The sequence below is a fragment of the Gallus gallus genome, chromosome Z (genome assembly GCF_016699485.2).
Source record: "Gallus gallus isolate bGalGal1 chromosome Z, bGalGal1.mat.broiler.GRCg7b, whole genome shotgun sequence".
NCBI classification, from domain to species: domain Eukaryota; kingdom Metazoa; phylum Chordata; class Aves; order Galliformes; family Phasianidae; genus Gallus; species Gallus gallus.
This window is the reverse complement of record NC_052572.1, coordinates 62,233,330-62,259,805: the sequence shown is the minus strand read 5'-3', so window position 1 is coordinate 62,259,805 and position 26,476 is coordinate 62,233,330.

Genomic DNA, 26,476 nt, shown 5'->3' with positions numbered 1-26,476 from the left:
GTTTGTTTTCCTTATCCTGTAAATTCAGTACTCTCAAAAATTTGGTGTCAGAATTTCCTAAAGGGTGCTTACTAGAATCTAACGAAAGCATGGGACAGAAGGGTTTGGAACAAAATATGAGTGTTATGTATTTGTGTTTAGAATCGCTAAGGGGAAAGTGCAAAGAAGTTTAGTGGTTTATTGGTTTGTATTGCTTAGATGGTTTGTTTTATGGCTTTTTCACCTTCCTTGGTATTTTTTTCAAAAACTTTACTTTGATACAAATATATTCAATATATTCTGACAGCTTTTTTTTTTTTTTTTTTTGTATGTATCAGGATTGAAAGATGTCAATTCTTATTCACGTTACGACATATCAGAGGGAATTGCTGTATGATAGTTATCAACCCGTCTAAGTATCACACATCTGTTCTCCCTTTAAACTGTAGAATCAGCAGAATGTGAGTTTTTGTTTGTTTGCCAATATGAAAGAAAGCTATTTCAACAGCACCTCTTTAGGTTCTTGTAAGAGCGTATTTGCACTGTCCAAAGATCACACGTTCCATTTATTTTTCAATTCATAAATTCTCATCACATTGTCTCTATTCTATTCTTTGTTGTTATTCTAACATCCTATTTTAACAACCAGTACAGCTAATGCATTTTTCTTTTCCACCAGTGTTGCCTATTCCCACTTATTAGCATCTGAAAACTTTTTCTCATTCATAAGAAAAACCTTAATTTGCTTTCTTGTTTCACCTCTGACTTCCTCACAGTCTATCTTTGTATAGCATCACACATTTTCTTAGAATTTTTTCTTTAAAATCTATTTCACTATCTGGTTTTACATGGAATTTTAGCCTACATGAAGCAATTTAGACAGCTATTTCCTTAATTTACTTTCTTTAGATAGGTAGATTTCTATATATATCTCCTCCTCAGTTTTGGGGGTAATAATTTGGTTTGTATACATTAGCTGATCTCATCATCATTACTGCAGTCCTGTGAGAAGCTGAATACCTTCAACTGAAGGAATACTTCCCACTTAATACTGGTAGGAAAATTGTAAACTTAGCACCTGGATAGAGGTGCTTAGCATCATAGATGTATAAATGATTTACTATTGCATCCTGTGATAAGAAGTTAATTGATGAAAGTCTCCATACAAGTGAAGGAAACAATCAGCAGTTTTTCATCTTTGAAAATTTTCCATTTGATTCTGTGCTCTGTGAATGACTGTCTCCTCAAAGACTTGAATCATAATATCAATTAAATTTGAAAATGAAGAAAAATACCACAAAGACAAAATCCAAATGAACAGAAATTTGTCACTGAATTCAATAAAATTTAATACTATTTGAAGTGATATTACTCAGAAGAACTATTAGGAAATATGATATTCTTACAATAATTCTGTTTTTCTTCTTCCTCATAAATAATTTGTTGGAAGAGTTATCATTAACCCAGTGTCAATCATCTTGTTCCTGCAGCCCTGTTCTCTCATAGAAGTTAAAGTGAAATCTCCTTCATAAATTAATAAACTTTGCCATGAAAATCTACAAGAATTCACTGCTTTCCCCTCTTGTCATAATTTGGGAAGCTGTTTCAGGACCTCACACCTTATCCTTACAAGATTCCTTCTAATTCCTGGACCAGTAATGCATTTCAATTAATGTGCTCTTGAGTTAACACCATCTTTTGGCTTTAAAAGATATTTCCCATTTTTAATCTCTCTAGAAACCATTTTGTTTTATTAGTTCCAAAGTAATTCAGAGACATGCACAGGATACTTGACTACTCTTTTCCAAAACCTGATTATCTACTTCCATTGAATATGACTTTCTTTATGGATCCAAGAATTCATTTGCATTTTCAGAATCATCTCACATTATTGGCTCTCTGTTGCCAGTTAACATGTATAGATGATTTTCTTTCTCTCTTGTTTCACATATATATATATATAATATAAGAAATTATAATCATCTTCTGTTTTATTGTTCCAGTTTAATTATGGAGGATGAGAAATAAAATCTTGCCAAGAGTAAATTCTGAACGTTTTGGATAGAAAGAGTATATTCTCTCCATTAAATTAAATCTCTCTTCTGCTTAATTTAGAAATATTCTTCAAATCGATCTTTTATAGTTTTTAAGAAAGTGCCTAAGACACAGGCTATCCACTCTGTTTTATTAGCAATCTATTTTTTCTGCACATCTCCTGCACAGAATAATACTAAGAGCAGAATAATACTAAATAATAATTGAGAATAATATCCTATAGCATAGAATAATACTGAGACATTCACTGAGGTAGGGTCGTAGTCACTGTTACTCTTTCTGCCCTCCACCTAAAGAAAATCAAAATGTTACTAAGTTATACAGCCTGAGCCTGAAGAATTAAAAAAGATATTACTAAAACAGCCCTATAATATGGGAATAAAACAAACTCATCTGATATTGCAGTTCTTTGTCTGGAGACAAGTGTTTTCAACACTATTGCTTTGTGAATCCATTTAGAAATATAGTCTTATTCACATCTGAGTTAAATTTTAATATAATTTGAAGTTAATTAAACTCCAAGATGAAACACTCTGATGAGAGAGCCATGCTCCAAATATGCAGATTTTCCATCATTAGTTTAATTTACTAATGCATACTTTTCCTAAGTATGCTTTGTTTTCACTTTTTAAAATATTTTCCCTTAGATGAAACATTAGCTCTTAAGTTTAAGTTTTATTGTAACAGACTAACACCAAAGTGAGGTTTTTTCTTTCACGAGTTGACTGAGTATTTTTTTAAAAGCAATTCTTTGGAGGAATCCTACACTGGTTTGTCAGTGAATAAATAATCACTTTCTTCAGTAGATTTACTGTCTTTTCTGTTTGATAATGCAGAAAGTGTGCAATCTCATGGTAATCTCTACAAAGTACAGACAGAATATTTTGGAAAATAAATTACCTATCAGATGGGACATCTTTTCTGTCCCCTAAAATAAAGAAGCAGCAACCAGAATTCGTTCAGTTCTATTTGATTTGATTTCAGAGCCTGACAGGGTGAGGAAGTCACAGATTTGTTTTGTCCAAAACTACACACATCGATTTGCATGTTTCCATAGTCTGCCAGAGGAAGTGCTCCAGTTGATTCCAATATAAACACTGTTAATGTAGTGTGAAATGATTTTTCTAATGCAGCATAAACATTTAGTCTTCTCATTAGAGTAGGTAAGTTGTAAATTACTATATTTAAAATGGAATACAAAAAGATATATTAAAAACTTATGTGAATCTGATCCTACAAAACTGATTAATAGGTTGGCCTTGAAAGCTCTTGGATTCATCAAGTAATTAATAGATATAATATCAATAAGACTATTTAGTTCAGATTTTGTGCTTTTATTCCAGGTATGTTAATTTTAAATATTTGGTGTGAGTCTTACTGTAAGTTATTTTCTGTGCAATAGTCAGTGATATATTTTCCACTTTTTCCCAAAAGAAAGAGAAGCACAAAACTGCAGTTTCATTTACTTTCCTGATACCTGATCATCAGTTGCAACAGATATCATCTTTTCTTAAACTGTATTTCTTTTCAATTGGTGAATTATCACATTACTAAAAACATTAAATTAATATTCCTAATGTCTTTGCCATCACTTATAGTTTGATTAACTAACAGAATCAGTGGAAGAATATGGGTAGACAGGAAATTTTTCAGCCCAAATTTATTTCACTTGCTAGGGCAACCACCTGCTCAATATCTCTATAGATTATGCTGAAAGCAACTGCTTTATTTAAAGACTGACAGACCCAAGTAATAATACATGCTCAAATGCCTAAGAGAAAGTATACAATCTAGATCTAGATTGTCATTTAATCTATTTTCTAAAATAAACAACAATCATCTTCTTGTACTCTTCTAAAACATAATGAGCAGAAATGAAACAAATTGTTTGCAAGGCAAAGTCAAAGATAAAATGAAGAAAGCATGGGAAATGATTTTGGTTAGATTATACCCATGACATCTTCATTTTTTTTCAGAAAGAGAATGGCCTGGAAAATGAGATGCTAGTTACAGCTCCACTTGAATGGAATGTATGTAACTATATGAGCTAATGGGATTGCTGATGCTGGAGCACTGCTGTGGCATGAACTTTTTGAGAGGAAAAGTATCACATTAAATTAGTAGCATATCCGAGTGAGTCTATGAGTAGAAAACTACTGTATATTTTACCACTGTATTACACTGTCATCATAGAGATAAAAAAATAATATGCTCAAGCAGCTTAGAAATTGAAAAAGAAGGGAAATGTAGTATGGGATGATAAAAAAAAAGACCACAATAGTATCACATCATTTTTTTTCTTTGCTTAATGTGAAGAAGAATAAGAAAAAAAAAAGATTCAACTGAAATTTCTAAGGCTCTAGCAGCAATGTATTTGTCATACTGTCCTTCAACATCAAGGAAACGGGACAGAAAAAATCTAAGCTAAATAAGTCAGTGAGAACATGCTAGTTTCATGTTAAAAAGAATAAAAATGAAAAAATAAAAGTAAAGACAATTCATAAAATCTTCTACCTTCTACCAGCTACATAGGTTGCGGTATGAAGTATAGCCATGTAATTATCAGAGTAAAGTACCTAGAAAGTAAACTACTTGTTAAAATTAAGCCAGTGTGTTACTGGAAGAAAAAGTAAACATTAAGCACAGTAACTTAATCATTCAGGCTAACTTTCAAATATTTACACTGACATCTTGACTCCCCTAAGTCAGGAGATGATACTCTGAGAGTTAAGAAATCACAGAATCACAGAATTGCAGGGACTTCAAGATATCATCAAGTCCAACTCCCTGCTAAAGCAGGTACCCTACAATAGGTTGTACAGGTAGGAATCCAGGCATGTCTTGAATATTTCAAAAGAATGAAACTCCACGACCTCTCTGGGCAACTTATTCCAGTCCTCTGTCATTCTTACCATAAAGAAGTTTTTCTTTGTTTTAGTAAGGATCTTCCTATGTCCAAGTTTTAGGTCATTACTCCTTGTCATACCACTACAGACCACTGAGAAGAGCCTGACTTCATCCATATGCCTTTCACCTCCCTTCAGGTATTTATAAACATTTATCAGATCCCCTCTGAGTCTTCTTTTCCCAAGGCTGAACAGGCTCAGGGTTGCTCAGCCTTTCCTCATGGGAGTTTCTCCAGGCCCCAAATAATCATCTTTGTGGCCTTCTGCTGGTCTTCTTCTAGGAGATGCCTGTCTTTTTTGGAACTGTGAATCCCAAAACTGGACACACGGTATTCTAACTCTAGCCTCACCAGGGTGAGAAGAGGGAGAGGATGACCTCTCTCGGCCTGCTGGCCACGCTGTTTTTAGTGCACTGCAGGATACCATTGGTGTTCTTGGCCACAAGGGCACACTGCTGGCTCATGGCCAACCTGTTGTACACCAGAACAACCATGTTCTTCTCTGTAGAGCTCATCTCCAGTAGATTATCCCCTAACCTGTACTGATGCATGCAGTTAATCTTCCTCAGATGCAAGACTCTATACTTGCTTTTGTTAAATCTTCTCTGTTAAATGCTTCTCTGTCGTGTAGTTTTGCAGCCTGGCTATCTGCTCAAGAAATTGGTTGAGTAAGATACAACTGGACTCATTACACCCCTACTCTACTCCTTCTCCCTCAGGCCCTAGGGGAAATTCTGGATTCCAGAGCTCCCCACAGCCAAAGGTCTGGGCAGCTCTCTCACACTTCAGAAGGTCCATTTGGGTGCAGGCATCAGCACAGAGAAGTTCTGGGTTCCCCATCTGAATTTCTGCCTCTGACTGCCTGCCACGCTGGGTAGTAACCATATTGCTTCTAACAGAGAACTTTCCCCTGCTGACCCAGAATGAGAAGAGTAGGGCACACTACTTGTCGCCGTTCACCTGCCCTGCACAAAATGGCCACGCAGATCAATGCACATTAGATTCTTGTTATTCGTGGGACCTGGGAAACCAAAAGATGTTCCCAAATTTATAGTGGAATATAGTGGACTACTTCATAATTTGATCTCTGTGATGCCAGGGAGCCTCATATGAGTTATGGACTATAATAAAAAACACAGATAAAGCTAGAGATTAGATTGATGATATCAGAGGACAAGTATAAATTGCAGCATTACATCTTATAGAAGGACATCACAAAATAAACCAATTTCTGAAAAAAGACATCTGAATTTTCATCTAAACATGTAAAGAGGAATTCTTCATTAAGCTGTAAAGTGATCTTATTGGTCAGTGTCTACATAAAGGAGGAAGACATACTATGATTAATGAATAAAATTCCTAGCAGTATTAAAAGATGTTTCTGAATTTTAATTATTTTTCTTTCTTTTTTTTTTTTTTCCTGTTATGCTCTGTGGTTCCCCTACTGGTTTTACTTACGTTTTTTTTACAGTATGCTTATTCAAAAGTCACTCCAATGTGAATGATAAGATCTGTATATTAGATCATATCAAGATCTGTATACAGATAAGATCTGTGATATACTGTATTTTATATACTATTCATTCCCTTTATTACATTATAATTACATTTGTACACTTTGACTGTTATAGATGGCTTTCTTCTCCTGAAATGTTGTTGACAGACAATAAGGCTGGAAATGATACTGGTGAAGGACATACATACCCTTCCTATTCAATCAAGGCTTCCGTGACTGTGGAGCATTATTTCTCCTAACTGATCTAACTTGAAAAATTTCACTGTTGTTCTTAGGATGCTCATGATAAAATACACATGTTCACTTAAGCAATGATTGTGTGTTAAAAATCATGATTATTTATCATGATAATGAACACGGTTAAGTCTTGGACACATCCATCACTTTGAGGAAATGCAGCACATAAGCTGAAGGGAGTAGGGAAATACATCCCCAAAACCCTGAGTAGCAGCAGGAGACCTCTAAGTTTCAGGTCCGTTGAAAAAAAGAGAAAATAATGGACTTAGATAAATGCCCTCCTACTCTGACAGAATATACTAAGTAACTACCAGTTTCAGGATGAAAAGAGAGGAAGAAAATCACAAAGGCAGTCAGCCACTAAGCTACTCCAGCCTTTAAAAATTTCTGCTCACGTGTCTCAAGTCCAAAAATACCACAGTAGATTAATGGAGCCACAGATTGCTTTTTCTTCTGCATGACTGATGAATGAAAACATGAGTCTTCAAGTCACAAGCATATGATAGGAGAACTTCAGGGATCGATTATTTTTTGAAGCAAATATGTTCAATTAGAAGTTTTAAGATAGATTTTTTTGTTGTTGTTCATCAAGCTCTAATCGTCTTTTTGGTAAGGTGCACAGAAAGTCACAAAATGTTTCAGCAAAAAAGCCATGGAATTGCCACCAACTTAGTAGAAAATTTTATTATGTTCGAGTATGGAACTGAGTCACATGTCCACACATGTCCAGATTTGCTGTTCACTTACTCTTGGGTAACCAGTTACTCCAGTACAGGGTGAGTGCACAATACTGTCATCCCCATAGCATTTTAAATTTATTATTACTTCCCCATAGAAGTAAAAAACTGTAATGCATTTTGCATTGGTGTAAATGTAAACCAGAAAAAAAATCATATGACTCCAAGACTTTAAATTTGCTCACCTACAAGAAAAAATGTACGAGAGTCAAGCAAATGCTTTCTTCACAAAGACCACCAAAACTCAGAATATTTACAAGGCTCCAAGGTTATGAATCTCACATGTGCACACATCGCCATAGCACATATTCAGATGGTCTGTGTGGTCTGAAATTGAGCTAAGAGAAAATTTTAAGCATTCCTGAGAGGCAAAGATTTCACCGGCAGAGTACATGGAAGATAACAGTCAAGTGTGAAGCTGTCCTCTCTGCATAGCAGAGGCTATACTGGGGTTGCAGACTTTGGGTATAGTTTTGGCAATGGACTTTCATTCAAAAAGAAATTTTATTAGAGACTGCTTTTCTGTATATGTCAATCTTGATTAATATTACAGAATAAGAAAGAAGACAATGTATTTTTGAGTATATGCTGCATATTTCTAAGTATCGCAAAAAATTAAAAATTTATTAAAACTTGTACTACTATAAAGTGCAATGTATATTTACCTTTTCTTGTCATGCAAGCTTTTAAATGTATCAGGTACATGAACATGTGGTAGACAACGATAATTTGTTGAGATAATTTATTCTTGGCCATCTGTATCACTTTCTTTATGTCTTTTATTTCTTTCTCACGCATTCATTACTTCTGCACCATGTAGAGATGATCTGATTTGACTCGATTCACCTGTGTGAAAGACTTGGATATCACACCTACTTGCAAATCAGAGCTAAGGGAAAATTTTAGGGGCATACAGAGTCATGCTATTCTGATGAATCTCAAATGAAGTCACAAAAGCTTTATACATTTTCACTGCATTAATGACTTCTCAGTTAAAGAAGAGCATTGTGAGGTTTTGTAACTGCTCAAACAGTGTGCTAAGCACTCAGCCATGCTGTAATTAACATAATTACTAATCTGGACTTCAAATTTGTATATGTAAACATAAGTTCATTAAAAAGGAGAAAGTAAGCAAAACTCGTACCCACCAAAACCACCAGCAAAAACAAAATTTGTCTGTCTGTTCATTTAACTTAGAACTAAAACAAACTGCGGTCAATCACAAAAGAAATTATTTCCAATTTGTATTCATACATAATCATGTGTATGTGATGCATCTGTTGCATACACTCATCATTATCATAATTTGCCTGCATTAATCAGTATGTCCAGGTTGGTTTACCAAATCATGCCACTAGTAAAAGTCGTTAAATATGAATATAACATACAACAAATGCATCTACTCAGTTATGTGAATGTATAGAAAAAAATCCTTTGTTACTAGAGGATAGCTTCCAAAAAAGCAGAGAATAACAATGAGTTCTTAAAGGAGATGATATCCATGCTCGAATAACTAAAGGCTTGAAGTCTGTTTCTGAAAGGATACAGAACATGAAGCAACTTTGTCAAAGCTGGCAGAATAATAGCTTTACTAATCTTGCAGGCTACACTCTACTTTGTATGACAATTGCCATCTTTGCAACTGCCTTTGCTACTTAGCTTGTTACTGACTATAATCTTACATCTTTTTTCTCCTTCCTTTGCAGTAAAATTTCTATTGAACGTTGCCTTTTTTAATCACTTTTTAAATGTAATCCATTCTCCAGGGTCTTTTAAGGCATCTCAGATACAATCAGCTACTAATTTAACATTGCTCCTTTTATGACTCGTGTAATTAATGAAAATATTGCTGCTCCTTGCACAGTTTTACTTGAAATGTACTTTCCTGCTAACAGTAAAGCATTTATAGTTGCTATAAGTATGGCTTCCTAAACACTTTTGCATCTTCTCTAACACCATGCTTCTAAAATTGTGCAAGACTGTGGGTTTTTTTTTGTTTGTTTGTTTGTTTGTTTTTGTTTTTGTGCTTTATTTTAACAGGAAAATACCTATAATTAGCATATGTATATACATATGTATGGATATGAAACCTATCAATGAAGAAAGGGTGTTAAAACTTCTGTCTTCTCAAAGCTGTCTGTGAGAAATTGTTCTGCTTTATCAGACTTCAGTCTTCTTCATTGTCTTGTCCCACCCAGTGTGCTTCAAGGAAGGCCAACCTTTTTCTATCTACAGAGTTCCACCTCTCCTAGCCAGCAGGGGGCGCTGATGGGATAGTCTCAGAGGGATAATGTACATAAATTTGCAAAAAGCTTTCTAACAAGTAATACTCTACTTTGAAGTAAAATTGGATCATTTACTAATAATGATTAATAGGCATTGCAGGTAAGACAGTATTAGACAACAGCTTTATAAAGAGTGAAAGAGTAAAGCAGATAAAGAGAAAAGATAGGAAACAGGGCAAGAGAGACAGACGAACAGACAGACAGACAGAGAAATATGCAAACACAGCAGAGTGAAGTGGTTCACCACTCCTTGATCCAGTGGTGTCTTGGTGGTGCTGATCTGAGGTTGTGGAGTTCAGTTGATGACGAATGTACGTTATCTTAATTATAGTATAGAGTGGTCGAGTCTGCTCTTTGGTATGACAGCTTTTGGCTTGGGGATCTCAGCAGGAACTTTTTCATTCCTGTCTTCCAGGTCTTGAAAATGTACATCAGCAGACATAAGAGGAAGTAGGGAGACGCCAGTTTTCATCCCGCCTTCACAGGATACAGTAGAGTCATCTCCAAATCCCAATGGAAAAATGTGATGGCAGGCCAAGTCCCCAGCTGGAAAATACTACTGGGCCCTTCCATTTGAAAGCAAACAGTTCTAAAGAGAAATGTTTTTGAATGTGAGATGCTGTCATTTCTTACTTTTCTTTACAGTTGTACTTCATTTTGTGGTGAGGCCCTTCTGATTTTGCTCTTGTAGTAGTTAGTCTGCTAAATTTATATTTTACATCAGATTCACTAGGAATAAAGTCAGATCATGCTCTCTATCTTTCCTACATATCCAAACCTACAACAAAAAAAAAAGTTAATTGAAATATATAGAAAATTCTAAGCTATCAAATAGTATCAGATTTGTGATTCTGTTGTTAGCATAAACTGTACGCTTGATTTCGTTATAATATTGTCAACCAATTGACCTCAGGTTACTCAAACATTCAGTTACAAGTTCTTAATATATGTATGAAGTTAGAATTTTATATTTTTAAAATTCACTTCATTTCTAGAGTGGTTGGACAGAATCGTCTCAGGTTAGGGGGTTTTGCCGTTCAAATTCTTTTTGTCATTTCATTCAATAAATGAGTCTATGTTGGGATTACAGTTAAGTTATTCAGACGAGAGAACTAAGGTAGTAATTAACAAAATGTCACCTTTGGATCAATAGAATTATTTTATTTTATTTTATTTTTTTACAGGGTTCTGTGGTATACACTTGACTGTAATTATCACTTTCTTGAATGATATGTAGAGTTGTAATAACATATTATTTATTCAGTAGCCATGACATAACTCCAATTTCAAGCATTTTTCTCTTCTTATTCTAATTTGCATGCTTACTGATTCCTCACATTTCTCACCATATGATTATAAAAATATTTCCTGACAATTTATGATGGGCTTTATGATATTTTTTTTCCACGTTATTAAAGTTAGCATGAAGTAAAACTAATTTATCTAGAGACATACTGATATATACATACGCGGAAGGTTTTTTGTCTGATGTAAATTGAATTAATTACACTGAAATGATAGATGACTATTTCAAAGCACATAAATCTAGATATTTTGCTTATACTTACCAATATGTCTTAATCAATAGTAACATCTAGTTTCCTAGTATTATAACCATAACACTGATTTATCCTCTGGTTCTCTTCACTCTGTGTGCCAAGTACACTTACAATAATTCAAAGTGTATTACTCTGAGTGTCTATACATTCAATCTGGAGTACATTCATAAGTTTTGCGGACTAGTCTTCTGTGAATTTATCGAACTGTTATATACAAAAGTCAGTTCAAGGTTTCAAAACTAGATTCTAAACTCAGCATGTTCTCCATATTCTAATTAATTTTCTAATTTGAGACATTTTTATGATCTTAAAGCTGCCAAAACAAACAAGAAAGCCAAGGAAAATACACTGATAAACATATACATACATAATGCTAGATCACTCTAAAAGTAAAGATAAGATCAAAAGTACAGATCATATGAAGAGTGATAAGCAAAAATACTACTTTCCTTCTTAGCACCTAAAGTCTTACAAAGAATGGATGTGATGATGAGTATTATTAAAACACTTCAGCATTTCAGTGTACTTGACAGTATTTTGTAACCAGAAGAAACTTGACTGCAAATAAGCAAAAATAAGAGCACAAGAGTATAATTTCTGAACTCCCTGCAAATGTTCTTTCTGCCTATGTACATCAGGCAAGATCAAAGTGATGTCCTTTGCATCTCTACATACACCCATATCACAAGCACTTTAGAAAAAATACAGCATTACTTTACCACAGATCTTCACAATTAATGAGATTTACAGGATGTATAGGCTGGACTTGTAATTGTTTGCCTACAAAATACGTGGTCTCTTCAGTTTGTGTATCCACTTGTTCTCATGTTCTCATTTGCATACTCTTTGGAAAGCAGTCCTTATGACATAGAAGAGGATAATGTTAATTGATTATAAGAAATATCAATGGCTGAAATATATACTTAAGTTTAAGGCATACTAGAGGTCAGTTCTGGACACAGTGGGGGGTCAAAATAGGGTAGGGCATCTCAAGTGGTGATACAGGAAAGAAATCTCTTTAACTGCTCTCGGGAAGAGAAAAGATAAATTTTCCTGATAGTTTTTTTGTTTTGTTTTTGTTTTTACTGATGTAATGAGTTTCCTGTGGCTATTAAATGACCATTTCAAAATCTACCTGTATGTGGACTATGTGATAGATTAGAGAACAGAGTTCCTATTTTCATATAACTTTACAGGACAAATTCTTATTTGCTTTTATTCTGAAGACAACAAAAAAATACAGGTGACTTTTTTATATATCCTAAAAACTAGAACTGATACCGAAACAAATCTCAGAAACTTGTGATAATTTTTGAGTATTCTGGAGGGAGAACAAAGAACCTCTATTGTATGAGTGTTGAATGGAGAAAAGCAGAAGGATATGTGCAACCTGGTCTACGGAGCCTGCTTTGGCAGGGGTGTTGGACTAGATGATCCCTTCCAGCCCCTGCAAAAAAGCCACTTCCTGGGTGTTTAAATATTTTGTCAATTCACATCTTACGTCTTATTGTCTTTAGTAAGTATCCCTATGCTTACCAGTCTTTCCTTACATCTACAGGGTATTTAACATCACTGTGATTGCTCCAAAGGTCAGACCCAGGGGCAATATTGGGGATATGCTCCAGAACAGAAAGTACCTCTTCTTGCAGTTCTGCAGAAGAAACAAAGCACACCAGAAATACATAGAGGCTAGGGTCTGTTTGATCAGCAGTAAAGTTGGCCTGATATTTGGATTCTAAATGAAATTCCATCGCTTCATGGCATGAACCAGATCTGTGTGATTTTCCAGTTAAGGGGCAGAAATGGTGTCAAAATTTTCAGATATCTCAATCACATAAGGCTCTCACAAAGAGTTTTTTTGTTTGTTTGTTTGTTTGTTTGTTTTCCCAAAGGACTCTCTAAGAACAACAGAAATATTCTCACACCAATGATTCTGTCCCCTGTAGTTTATCCAGAAACCAAATTTTGTTGCTGTAATTATCTCTAATTTTATGATTTTGGACAGATTGAAGAGAAGATTAAGTTTTAGAATTTTTCCCTTAAAAATAAAATAAAATAAATAGGTTTTTAATATATCTGGAGTCAATTCACTAAGAATTTTGGAAGAAGGCAACGTCTTGATTTGATGTGAAATTGTTGACAGGATCATACATGAAAGCTTAAAAATGATTGCACTGATCTAGAGAGACATTAATTGGATGGTAATAGATAAATGATGTTCATTCCGAATCCAAACTTAATTTTGTCAAGCAAATCTTGAATGAAAAGATATTCCACAAAGATACATATTACAAGCAGGATTTGAAAAACACACTTGTTAAAACCATGTATATTCACAGTAATGTCAAGCTCCGTATGAGAATACATTAACAAAAGGCAAAATGTTAGTTTCTAATTAGTCCACTTTTAAAAAGTGAATATGAATACTACACAGAAGATTTTTGTGGATGTGCAGGGAAAATTACAGTGGTGAGCCAATGGTGGTTTGCCAGGACAAAGAGGCAGCTTATCCTGCAACACTGTTCAACTTTTATATGCTGATAAAGAAAGATATACAGAAACTGGTTTTTACCTACTCACTGAACAAATGTCTTCTTTTCCCTTGGAGTATCATTGCAATTGTTTATAATTTAGAAGAACATTCCTAAACCCATTGTGATCTTCTAACAAGGCATGGGTTGATCAATAGCATTAAGTGGTTGTTCTCCTTTCATTTGCCACTCTGGAAAACAAACAAGCAAAAATGCTGAGACCATTTTAATGATAGTTTTGCACTGTAGGTCATAAACTGAAGGAATTATCTATGGCATATTACATTTTGGTATACTTGTGTTTCCTTTACCTTTTTTTTCAGTCTAGCACGTATTTTCTAGGTATGCTTTAAAACATGGTGCAGCTATCATACATAATAGATGTTAGTCAGCATTAGAAAGCTCAAGCTAGTCTTGAGCTATTAGAAAGCTAGTCCCTGTAAATATGTTAGGTAACATTTGTTCTATCTTGATATGTTAGCTGAAGTGTTAATTATACCAAACTCACAGTTTCTCACCAAAGTCGTGTATCTTACCCTTAGATTCTGCTGAAGTGCAAGAGTACACCTCACAGCATGAATGCATAGTTAATAATATGGTTGAATCCTTCCTAATCAATTTTATTTTCATTTTCAAGTCTTCAGAAAAATTGAATAGATATTAATATAAATGTGGGTTTTAAAGCCCAGGATCTGACATGTGTAAATACATTATCAATAGTATTTCAAGTCAAAATACGATATCTCTTGTGAGGAATTATTTTTCATATTTACACAAAGCTACAAAGCTTTAAGACATCTTTTTTTCTTTCCATGTTTTGTATTGTTTACATTGCAAAAAAAGTATCAAGAAGAAATAAAGCAACCATTTCACTGTTCTGCAAGCTCTTAGATGTCTGCATTTTTCTTCAAGGAAATTTGTGAGCAGGAACAAAGAGTGTTTATTATTCAGGGAAGAATAATTGAATAGACCTGTCAGACCTTAATAACAATTTTAAAGCCTTTCTTTACTGCATTATAAGATTTACAGTCCAAGGTTAAAATCACCAGTCCCATAAGCTAAGCTCAGCATCTCCTTGTTTCATAAATGTAATACCACAATGTAAAACAGAGCATACATGTGAACACTCCTTAGCAATTTTAAAATATATATATATGCCTAAGACAGCGGGGTTTTATACAGGTGGGGGAGATTTTTGTTTGTTTGTTTTGTTTTTGTAGAAGTTTCTTCTAGATATGTAGAAGTCTGTTATATATACTTTCTGTGGACTTTCCACAGTACACTTTCACATCAGAACATCTCTGAACTGACTCCTCTGCTGTCGGTGCAAAATCCTCCAGCATAGCACAGAGGTCATTTCTTGGAGCAAACTCTCCTCTTTTGTACCTGCAAGATGGAAGATTTTCCTGCAAATTTAAACCTTCAGTTGCATTTCAGTAGGAGCCTGTCTCTTAATGGTTATAAATTTATGAGCTCCTGTTAATTTTTAAACAGGGAAACAGTGCGAGTATCAGCACATATTGCTTCAAATTCATGTTTTAACATCAGTTGCTTCATAAAAGTAGACCAGAAAGGTTACAGAGACAATACTTGCATAGTCAGCATTCATTAAGTGATTGGCCTTGGATTCTCTGGAGCTTGTACTGCATGGCATGCATATGTCACAAGGCTTTGCTGAACACTGGTGAAAAAGAAAAAGAAATCAGGGACATTTTCTTTCACTTCTGCTAAACAAGTCTGAAATAAAAAATGCCTCCTCAGCACTCTACAAATGAATAGCTTTCCCAGAAGCATCTTAGTTTGACACTGGCATTAAATGGCATAGCTTGGATGAACTCAGATGACAATAATAAGTAACAGGAAGTTCAGTAATGCTGCAGAGCATCTCTCCTCTCTTGCTGCCCCAAGATACTTAGCAAGTGCAAAGATGCCATGGAGAATTAATACTATTTCCAATTTCCTTCTATGTTTCAGCAAGGCAAGGAGAATTCATTATTTAGATTTTCTTAGGATGCTCTAGTCTAGTCACTGTGAATTTCATCTTCCCAATCTTGCCTTGTCAATTGCATTAACAATCTCACCTTTTGAATGCAGTTCCATGAGTACTGTCTGTGCTGAGCTACACAAGGGTTTTTTAAGTCCTCTTCTTAAGAGATCTTAAGCATGTCAAGAAGTCTCAATGCTGAATTCTGAATGCATCCCTGACACTATTATACTGCAGAGACAAAATCTATTTATTTTTTTTCTGTAACTTCATGCATATAACAACTATCCAAGTAATGAAAATATCAATATGTCCGATGATTCTTGTACAATTATATTACACTTAATCTAGGGTGAATTTTTTTATGTAGTTGCCTTATCAACTTTCTTTAGTTGGAAATCACTACTTTTTTAGTATGGCTGTGGATCCTGAATGGTACATCAAAACTGGTAGTCTAACTTGATGAGTTCCTAATAAAGTAGCAAAATGTAATACTTAGTTTCAAAAAGAAACTGATTGTTTGGATGATCTAAAATAATACAGAACTGTGAATCAGACATCACAGAGTCACAGAATAATACAGTCGTAGGGATTGGAATGGGGCACTGGAGATCCTCTAGTCCAGGTTCATGCAAAAGCAGGTTCATTAGAATAGGTTGTATAGGAAGTGTCCAGGCAAGTTTTGGATATCTCCAGAGAAAGAGGCTCCACAACATCTATGAGCAGCTTACTCCAAGGCTCTATCACCCGCACAGTAAAGAAGTTCTTTGTAATGTTCAGATGGAACTTCCAGTGTCCTCATTTGTGCCCATTGTTACTTGTCCTGTTGCTGGGCACCACTGAAAAGAGCCTGGAGCCATCCACTCAACTCCTGCCATTTTGGTACTTATAAGCATCAATAGGATTCCACTCCACCTTCTCTTGTCCAAGCTGAATAGTGCCAGGTCTCTCAGCCTTTCCTTGTAAAGGAGATACTCCCGGCCCTTAGTCATCTTTGTAGCTCTCTGCTGGACTCCCCCCAGCAGTTCCCTGTCTTTCTTGAACTGGGAAGCCCAGAACTGGACACAGTACTCCAGATGTGGCCTCATCAGAGCAGAGTAGATGGACAGGATCACCTCCCTCGACCTGCTGGCCATGCTCTTTTTAATGCACCCCAGGATACCATTGGTCTTCTCGGCCCCAGGGACACACTGCTGATTCATGGACAACCTGTTCACTGGGACACTCAGGTCCTTCTTTGCAGAGCTCCTGTCCAGAAGATCAGTTTCTAAGCTGTACTGATTCATATAATTATTCCTCCCCCAGTGTAGGACTTTACACTTGCCCTTGTTGAACCTCATCAGATTCTTCTCTGCCCAGCTCTCAGACTAAGTCTTACTGAATGTCACCAAAGCTTTCTATTCCATAGAAATGGAATAAAGGTATTCCAGCAGCTCCTCCCTGCCTTTTATTATCAGCAGACTTGCTGAAGCTGTGTTCTATCCCATCATCCAGGTCACTGATGAAGATGTTAAGCAAGACTGGACCCAACACTGCTCCCTGGGAAACACAACTCTAGCTACAGCCTTCCAGTTAGACTCTGTACCACTGATCATGATTCTCTGAGCTCTTCCAGTCAGCTAGCTCTCAGTACACCCCGCCATCCATTAATCTATCCTGTATTTCCTGAGCTGACCTAACAGGATGTTTTGCAGACAGTGTCAAAAGCCTTGCAGAAGTTGAGGTGCAAAACATACACGGATCTTCCTCCATCTACCCACCCATTTAAGGCATCATAGAAGGCAACAATTTTGACCAAGCATGATTTCCCCTTGGTGAATCCATGAAGACTACTGATAATTTTATTTTCTTCCACTTGCTTGGAGGTGACATACAAAATAAATTATTCCATCACGTTCCCAGGGACAGAAGTGAGACTGACTGGCCTGTAGTCTCCCAGATAGTCCATGCACTTTTCAAAAATTGGAATGATATTGGATTTCCTCCAATCTTCAAGAACCTCCCCTGTTCTTCCTGACTTTTCAAAGATGATAGAGGGTGGTTTGGCAATCACCTCTACCAGCTCCTGCAGCACTTGTGAGTGAATCCCACTGGGTCCCATGGATTTGTGTGTGTTGTTTTTACCTAAATGAGATCCAATCCTCCTGGACAAAAGGGAACTCTTCATTTCTTCAGATTCTCTGTTAGACCTCGAGGATCTGGGATTCCTGAGGGCCAGCCTTAGCAGCAAAGACTGAAGAAAAAAGGCAGTCAATAGCTCCAACTTCTCAGTGTCCTCCATTAAAAAGACACCCACGTCATTCAGCAGTGGGACTACATTTTATGAAGTCTTCCTTTTGCTTCTCATACGCTTATAGAAACCCTTCTGGCTGTCCTTTATCTTGTTCTCTATATTTAATTCCAAGTGAGCCTTAGCCTATTCACTTTATCCCTGTATGCCTTGACATCATTTCTATATTCCTTCCAAGTGACCAAAACCTTTTTCAACATTCCATAATCTTTCTTCTTTCATTTGAGTTTTCAATGAACTCCTTGCTCATTCATGAATGTCCTCTGACACACTTCTTACTCCTAAGGATGTACCAATCCTAAATTTGAAAAAAGGTTTATTCTTTACACTCAAGTTCTATGTCTGGATCATTTATAAAAACATTGAAGACAATCTCCTGTAACATCATAACTCAGGACAGTTTATTTAAATATTTCATCAAAAAATCTACAGTTTTTTTAAGAGCAGATTGAAAATAATATATGGTTCAGTTATCTTTCTGAGTCATGATAACCTCAGTTTTTACAGAGATAGACAGTCCATGAATGACTGACTGACACTAAGACATGAAAGGAAGACACAAATCATACTGCCACTAACTTGTGTAAACAAGACTACTTTTTACAGTTGAAATAAATTGATGAAAACATTTTAATTTAGGAATATAAACAAAAAAAAATGATTGAAAAATTTTCAACTTATTGTACTAAGAATGTCTAAAACTTGAGTTGATTCTGTGTACTGGAAACAAAATACATGCATGAGCATTAAAATATACATGTGGAAGTCCTGTTTCTAGTAGGCTTAAAAACTCGGCTATGACATTCTTGGCAACAAATTCGACTCCTGTATTAAGTAGTTTCACCTTGCACAACTTTAGACTGTGTCTTTCATCACATTTCCACAGAATTTATGATTAACTGACCTCTCAAAGCATGCCCTGTGCTGTTAGTATGAGTGAAAATCAACCTAGTATTTTTCCTAATTTTTAAAATCATCTTAAAGATAATGGTCTTGGAAGGATAGTGTTCTTTCTTTCAAAACCAGAATGTGCTTCTCAAAGAAATGATCCAACAGGATTATGTTTAGAATATGTGTAAATTTAGTGTTTTAAGTTCATTTCCTTTAGCAATCTGGAAGATAAATCCTCATAAATGAATCTCTCTTTGATTAGACTAGAAGTATTACCCAAAGTTCAGATGTATGACTCATGAGACATATGTCCAGAGAGACCTGGACAGGCTGGGGAAGTGGGCCCATGTGAACATAATGAGGATCAACAAGGCCAAGTGCAAGGTGCTGCACTGAGGCTAGGGCAATCTCAGGTATTTATACAGACTGGGAGAAAAGCTCGAGAGCAGCCCTGCAGAGAAGGACTTGGGGGTCCTGGTGGATAAGAAGCTGGACACGAACCAACAGTGTGCACTTGCAGCCCCAAAGGCCAACTATATCTTGGGCTGCATTAAAAGAGGAGTGGTCAGCAGGGAGAGGGAGGTGATTGTCCCCCTCTACTCAGCTCTTGTGAGACCCCATCTGGAGTACTGTGTCCAGGCCTGTGGCCCCCAGTAGGGGAAGGACATGGAGCAATTCGAACAAGTCCAGAGGAGGGCCACTACAGTGATCAGAGGGCAGGAGCACCTCTCCTATGAAGAAAGGTTGAGGGAACTCAGCTTGTTTAGCTTGGAGAAGAGAAGGCTCCTGGGAGACCTCACTGTGGCCTTCCAGTATTTGAACACAGTGTATGAACAGGAGGGGGAAAGACTGTTTCCATAGGTTGATAGTGATAGGACAAGGAGACAGGGGAGGTTTAGTTTAGATATTAGGAGGAAGTTTTTCACTCAGAGAGTGGTGACACACTGGAACTCATTGCCCAAGGTGGTTGTGGATGCCTCATCCCTGGAGGCATTCAAGGCCAGGCTGGATGTGGCTCTGGGCAGCCTGGTCTGGTGGTTGGAGGCCCTGCACACAGGAGCCTAGATGATCGCCGAGGTTCTTTTCAACCCTGGCCGTTCTATGATTCTATGTTTAGTGAACAAGTCTTACTTTCCTCACAAGCAGCCAAAAGTGAACTGTCCAACCAGAGCATGAATAGACACAGAAAAACAGAAAGGAAGCATGAAATGTACATGAAATTGTTTACCAAATACAGTGTATTTGTAGTCCAGTATACTTTCTAAAAGATATGACTTATCTGTCTCTCTATCATTTATATTGCTTTTAGCGTTGTATCTAGCCATTAATGAAAGTTCAGATATCTAGCAGACAAATAAACAAGAGCTCACATGCACTTGAGACATATTTAAATCACTGTTTTGGTTTAGCATGGAAGAAACCAAATGAAAGGCAGCAGCACTGCATCATGCATATCTTATTACTGGGTGTTAACTTGATTTTTTGTGTTGTCATTGCTTCTAGACTCCACCATGTGCATTTTCCTGATAAGCTTGCTCCTTCCTTTCACAAGTCCATAGTGCTGACCTTGCATTCATTTGGAATTGTAAGACTGGTGCTGACTGCAGCAGATGAATATGAACTCTGATCGTGTCGGTTTTGATTAAGGTGCTGAGATTGGAGAAATGTAATTTGTACCCTACAAGATACCATACTCTGAACAGTGACAGCAATTAATGTTTTGCCTACTGATGGCAATAATATAATACCTGCTGCTGTTTCTAATAACTGCATTCATGTTTCAGAAAGAGAAATTTACCAGCAATAAGAAAGAACAAAATGCACTTTCTGTCTTCCTGAAATTGTTTCATCTTTGAAGTTAATGACTGTTTTTAGAAAAGCAATCTATTATTTTAAATAGTACTGTTGAGATTATTTGGCATATTAAAGAAAAAATTGGATTTCCCATGAAGATTATTAGAAATAATATTTTTTGAAAACATAATTTAAAAAGGTTATGAAAATTACAAACAATTGCAGCAGTGAAAGAAATATTAACTCTGAATCTGCTTATGAGATGATTAAAAATATTATAAAAACTAATTATTAAAACTGGAACTAATAAAACCTTTCACAGAAGAGAAATATCGATTGTTTTCTCTAATAGCACAATGTTTGCAGTAGAGTTTACAGCTCTTGTTTATTGATGATGTTGTATGTATTTTTGTCCATGTTTTTAAATCATAATATCAGTATTGGAAAAATCAGGTCATTATCACATATTTCTTATAATGCCCCAGGACACTTAATGGATTAGACTTGTGTAAGAAATTCTGAAATAACATATAAAATTGCTTTCCATTTCCTTCCTCATTCCTTTTCTAAATAAACATTGCTATCCCCCTTCCCCCCCCCCCCAAAAAAAACCCCAAAAACTAAAACCAAAAACAAAACCAAAAACAAAACACCCTAATTATTTCCCACAGTAAAATATGTCGTCACTGGAATTGTATCTACCACATCTTTGCTTGCCCAAGACCAAGGTTACTTGTATGAAAATCATAAACCAATTTGAGGAGGAACTGGTATAGATTCAAAATACCATACATACTGATGGGATTTGTGAATACATGGAATTTCCTGCAACCTTCAGCAACACAACTTGCCCTTTTTGTGAAAGTGAATAAATAATGTGGGCATCTGTGTCTCCTGGAAGACCCATGATGGTACTTGATACAATCCCTTCCAGATTTACCTGAATGAATTTAAGATGGCTACAAAGGTAATATGGACAAACTCACCTGTATCTAAGAGAGCACCAGGAATTTGGAAAATTTGAAGAAGACTCTGAAGGTATAATATAGATAAGATATTGAAAATTATTTTAATTTATTAATGTGGAATTTATGGACTTGTTTCATGGACTTATGAACTTACAGACTTACAGAGTGTGTCAAAGAATATGTTCTAGAATAATTATATATGCTGGCATTAATTAAAAGAAACAAACAAAAAGGAAAGTTGGGTCACTTATTCACTGAAGTTAAATAAATATATGTCATAAACCATCATTTTTACTTTATCAGTGTTAATTTGGGTACAGCAAAGAGAGATGAGGCAGCAGTCTGAAAAGGGGACATATATTTGAAATATTTTGAACTTTTCTGCGAATGATGTAAGAGTTTCAAATCTTTATTTTGTCTAATAAATTTCAGTGTAAACTACTTCTAGTATTGAATGCAAGCTAACAAGGTAGGATTCTGTCAGAATCAAAATCATATAATTAAGTGCTTATGTTATACTGCTAGCTATAGTTATCTAGCTATAGTTAAAATATTTTTATATGAATTATAGCATAAAAGGCATTAAGTAAGAACCTAGTTTAATGATAAATTTCAGACAATAATATTCTAACTAGAAACAGGTAAGCTATTCTAACTTGAAATAGGTAACAAGTGGAATATTTGAGGAACATCTTCATCAGTGATCTGGAGGATGTGATGGAGTCATTTCTCCCAGCATGTCTGCAAGGGATACCAATAAGGGGCTGATCAGTGGCTGCTCTTAATTGCCAAGCTGCTACCCAGGAAGGCCCAGATAGATTAGAAGACAAGAGTCACACTGGAGTCAACAGGACCAAATAAACAGTATCCTTAGAAGCATTTGAGGAAAAGTATTGGACAAACTAGATTGAGGCTAGGGGATATCACTGCACTGATCAGGCAGGAGCCCCTGCCCTACAAGAGTCTGTGGGTTCTGGGCTGGCTCAGCCTGGGGAAGAGTCATCTTTGGAGACAAAATAGCAGCCCCTGGTGCCTGCAGGAAGGCAGTCAGTAAGACAGAAATGAGCCCTTCAGTTTAGTGCCTAAAGATAGGATAATAGAACGAAAGAAAGCTTTGAACTAGATACTAGAAGAGACTTTCACCATATAAGGATTCTTAGCAGTGGGATAGTGTCCCAGGGAGTGTCCGGCTTCAGTGGTTTTCAAATGGTACTGGATAAAGCCCTGATCATCCTATTCTGGATAAAGACCTGATCATCTCATTTTGCTCTTGAGCTGGCCATGCTTTGAGAAAGTTAGAGAGGAGACTTCCTGAGGTCTGACAGGAGACCTCCTGGTGTTGCTACCATCATGAATGATGTAATTCTGTATTGTTTCTTCCACATGTGACATAGATACCACTGTACTTTTTTGTGTCATTTGTGAAGGTTTTGTTGCTAGTAAGGGGACACAGGTGTGATAGGGAGAATTATGTGGAGGACCTTTGAAGACTGTTAGACTTTTTTTCATTTTGGGAGGAGTGAGAGGGTGCTAGATTCTTGTACAGATAACCAATTTTTTTATATTCTGATTGTGCTCTTTTTGCCCACTCTACATTTTCTAAGATAAAAAGTGATGCTTTTGTCACTTGCGTGTTACAAAATCATCAGTAACCTTTGGAAATAGATGAAACATCTCCCGCTAAACAACCTCATTATCTATCAACAGTGCTACCTGTAACTTTAAATAACTTAGTCATAGAGCTAAAGATACTCTCTTTATGGCCTTGATTTAATAGGATAGTTTCAGCTAGTCCCCATTGCATAAGCAAGCATTGACATATGGTTGACATCAGTGCCAAAAATGATAAATTCAACACTGAAATTGCAGAGTTAGAACCTTTGACTGGCTGATGTTGCAAATTCTTCTGTCCCAAAAGCATCATATTCCTGTTTAGTATTACAAAGTCATTACATAGACTGATGAATTAAAACCATTTTGAATCTCTTTCTTGATGTTTTATAATTGAGTTGAGCTAAGACAGATTTTTGTCAAGAGTTTAAGCAAAAATTAATAGCTATCAACTCAAATATGAAAGTACACATGGATTTGATTATTGTCCTCCATAGAAAGAAAATTACGTTCTGTAAAATCTATGCCAGTTTTGCTGTTTTATGGATTAATTGCTGCCTTTTATTTTTCCTTCCACTAATTCTTTTGAGTTCTTAAAAACTGCTTGATTATCAGTAAGATAAAATACTTGCCTTAACCTTCCACTGCTGCTTCTTTTCTTCAGAGGTAGACTGCCTCCTCATTAATTATAATGTAAATCTAAGGTAGTAACTTAACTTCTATTTTCCTGTTATGTCTCATGAAGAGTAAGATCAGCTTCCACATTGGAAGACATGAAAGAACTTTCAGTAGACTATCTTTCATGAACAGTTTATAGTAGTAGATTTTGCTGACTAGGTCATCTTCTTGCAAACATCACTCTAAATAAACGTAGGTAACCAGAAAGGAATTATGAAAGTAGGAATAGAATTATTATTATTATTATTATTATTATTATTATTATTATTATTATTATTATTATTATTATTATTCATGATTGCATGTGAACAAAAAAAAAATTAAAAAAATGTTCTGAAGTAAAAAATGGTGACCCTCTTGTACTCTGGCAGAACTTAATGAATACGTAATGTTATAAGGAGTAAATACAGTCTAGTATGAATACTCTTTGTTCAGCTGAAAATTTTATCAGAAATTCCATAGACTCACTTTGACTGATTAAACTAAAAACAAGTACTATAAATCCAATATCAGTATTCTTATCTTTTTGAAGAGGAGGACATGCATGTCTGAGAGTGACAGCTTGTGAAACTGTACCAAGAGTGAATCAAATTATTTTGAGGTTAACTATATTCCAAAGTATGCTTCTCAAAAAAATGTACACTAGGATTTTGTGAAGGACTTTTACAGTCAACTGTCTGCTGTACTGTTCATTGCATTGTCACTGCAGCCTTGATAACACTTTATCATTTACAGTGTGATTTTATTTATTCATACACTTTAAGTGTTCATGCTGATAATATTTGAAAGCTCAGTTCTGTTCAGTATAAACTCTATGTCAGCATGCAAAATCCTTGGAAATTTTTCAGAAATCTGAATGGACATTTTTGGACACAAGTGTTTACTTGAAGTACAAAACCACTAATTTACGCTGTACAGGAACCACCCAATAAGAAAGAATTAATGTGGTGATTTTAATAGGTGTGTGTACCTTTATTTGACACTGTGGATGACAACAATACATATAGCTGCTGCATATGTGTTTTGTATATTTGAAGAATAATAATTTCAATTCAAGTACATAATCATGGAAACTTGCCGCTGATGTTGTCACTTTCATTGTCTTTCACTGAAGGCTTATTAAGAAAAAGTACTTCTCACAGTAATAAACTATTCAAATATTTTAAAATGTCTTGAAAGCAGTAATCACTAGCTACACTTTTGTATCCAGATTCTTGTGATTATCCCTTTAGATTTTATCATAAATTATTTTATTCAAATGTCTTTAAAATGACTGATTCTACAGACCTAGAGAAGGAAAAATGTGCAAATACAAATCTACAGGGAAGTGAGGATTAAACAGATCATTCATAAATTATCTTGTGTACAATTCAGGTAGTTGCTTATGCCTTCTTTGTAGCAATATTATATATATAATACAATATAATATTTATTATATTATTCTGAGAACCGCATCATATTTTTTTGTTATTAAGGGGGAATTGATTTTTGTGGGTTTTTTTTGGGGGGAGGATGTTGTTTTTATTGTTGTTTTTTAATTTTACACCCTGTCAAAACTAGAGTGTTTATATTACATATTGGAGATACGCAATAAATTCCATGTATCAGTGGCATACCTTAGTATAGCTGGAAATCTTCCAGATGAAAAAAGAACAAAATTTTGAGAATCAGTCAAAGTTATCCGAAAGGATTCCCGTGCTTCTACTGTCCTATTTTATGTATCTTATCCTTGATTCTCAATCCCTTTTCACACCAGCTCTCGTCTTCCATAAGCTGATTCTGTAATGAAATCTGCTCACTGTGACCTCTGCTGTCTTGCTCCCACTTTGTACTTCAAGCCCCTAGCTAATATTTTCCAGACCAGAGCTCTCAAAAAGAATTTCACATTCATTGTTCTTGAGCTGGAAGCTATTTAAAACATCTCTAGTCTTCCATGGCTTTCTTATAATTTCATATTACCTTCCTTTTTTCTTTACTCAGATCATCTCTGTGTCATAGACTGTAAGATGAGTTGCACACTGTGGTAAAATTGCCATTGATCCAACTTTAACATATGAAATGTTCCTATCAAAAAATAAAGCATCATCAGCAAGACTACTTTAGTAACTTGGAATATATCAATGAGCCAAACAATTGAATTTTTTTCTGGTAGTTGCTCACAATTGTCCTTTTCTGAACTATAGTGTTTATTGTTTCTCAGTGTTTTTGCTTACTCTTCTGATCAGTTTTTTGCTGACTAGTATGACTAGAGGCTGTGGGTGCATCTGTTGATGTGAATGGGCACCAGGGGTGCACATCAGAATCATCCTCACTCCACCCAATCTAAGATCTTCTATAAATAATAGAAAAGATTATCAGAAAACTAAGTTCAGTGCAAAACCCTGCTGAGAGAGGCAGTAGATGTTTGCACTGTTGCAAAAATAAGCTGCTTGTAGAAACTTAAGTCAGATAAATCT